The sequence below is a fragment of the Rhinopithecus bieti genome, unplaced genomic scaffold, assembly GCF_001698545.2.
Source record: "Rhinopithecus bieti isolate Rb0 unplaced genomic scaffold, ASM169854v2 scaffold_67879, whole genome shotgun sequence".
NCBI lineage: Eukaryota > Metazoa > Chordata > Mammalia > Primates > Cercopithecidae > Rhinopithecus > Rhinopithecus bieti.
The window spans coordinates 1-1,665 of NW_016899867.1; the positions used below are offsets into that span (position 1 = coordinate 1).

Sequence of the window (1,665 nt, forward strand, 5' to 3'; positions counted from 1 at the left end):
TAAAATAAAAGAAAATATTTGGAGGCTGACTGGGAGGGCTTCAAGCATTTGAAAAGATTTTGTCAAGAGTGATTGGATTTATTCTATGTAGTTCAATGAGGGAATATTCAGTTCAATAAGGTGAAAGTCTGGAAAAGAGTATTTTGGGCCATTTTAAGGAATGAGGTAGCGTTCTCTTTCCCTCTCCCAACATGGCGCCTCAGAAAAAAGAAGAACAAGAAGGGGAAGACCATCTCCCTAACAGACTTTCTGGCTGAGGATGGGAGTGGTGGTGGAGGAAGCACCTATGTTTCCAAACCAGTCAGCCGGGCTGATGAAACCGAGGATCTGGAAGGAGAATTTCAACAACTCGGCACAGTAATGACGACGATGCGTACAGAGCGCCTCCAACTGATCGTTCCATCCTTCCCACTGCTCCACCGGCTGCTCGGGAACCCAGTATCGACCGGAGCCGTCTTCCCAAATCGCCACCCAACACTGCTTTCCTGGGGAACCTCCCCTATGATGTTATAGAAGAGTCAGTTAAGGAATTCTTTAGAGGACTAAATATCAGTGCAGTGCGTTTACCACGTGAACCCAGCAATCCAGAGAGGTTGAAAGGTTTGGCTTATGCTGCATTTGAGGACCTGGATTTCCTGCTCAGTGCCCTGAGTCTCAGTGAAGAGTCTCTAGGTAACAGGAGAATTCGAGTGGACGTTGCTGATCAAGCACAGGATAAAGACAGGGATGATCATTCTTTTGGCCGTGATGGAAATCGGGATTCTGACAAAACAGATACAGACTGGAGGGCTCGTTCTGCCACAGACAGCTTTGATGACTACTCGCCCAGAAGAGGTGATGATAGCTTTGGAGACAAGTGTTGAGATGGTTACGATTCAGACCGGTATGGCGATGGGGATCCGGATGGGGATCGGGATGGCCCACGCCGGGATATGGATTGATACGGTGGCCGGGGTCGCTGTGATGACCGAGGCAGCAAAGACTCTGATGGAAGCTGTGATTCCCGGATAGGCAGTGGGGAAGAGCATTCGGCCGTGGGTATTGCAGGGATGATGACTACAGAGGAAGCGGGGACCGCTATGAAGACCGATACGACAGACAGGATGATGAGTCGTGGAGCTCCAGAGATGAGATGATTACTCTCGGGATGATTATAGGCATGATGATAGAGGTCCCCCCGCCAAAGACCCAAACTGAATCTAAGACCTCCGAGTACTCCTAAGGAAGATGATTCCTCTGCTAGTACCTCCCAGTGCAGTCCAGCTGCTTCTATCTTTGGAGGGGCAAAGCCCGTTGACACAGCTGCTAGAGAAAGAGAAATAGAAGAACCGCTGCAGAAGAAACAAGAGAAGTTGCAGCGTCAGCTGGATGAGCCAAAACCAGAACGACGGCCTCGGGAGAGACACCCAAGCTGGCGAAGTGAAGAAACTCAGGAACGGAACGGTCGAGGACAGGAAGTGAGTCATCGCAGCCCGGGACCTCCGCCACATCTGGCAGAAATGCACGAAGGAGAGAGAGTGAGAAGTCTCTAGAAAATGAAACACTCAATAAGGAGGAAGATTGTCACTCTCCAACTTCCAAACCTCTCACACCTGATCAGCCCCTAAAGGTAATGCCAGTCCCTCCACCAAAGGAGCATGCTTGGGTGAAGCGAAGTTCTAACCG

At 50.0% G+C, this 1,665-nt stretch overlaps 1 pseudogene; it reads left to right on the top strand.

Annotated features, from left to right (window-relative positions):
• The first annotated feature begins 203 nt into the window (after positions 1 to 203).
• LOC108526037 (eukaryotic translation initiation factor 4B pseudogene) lies at positions 204 to 1,658 on the top strand (annotated as a pseudogene).
• The last annotated feature ends 7 nt before the right edge of the window (positions 1,659 to 1,665 follow it).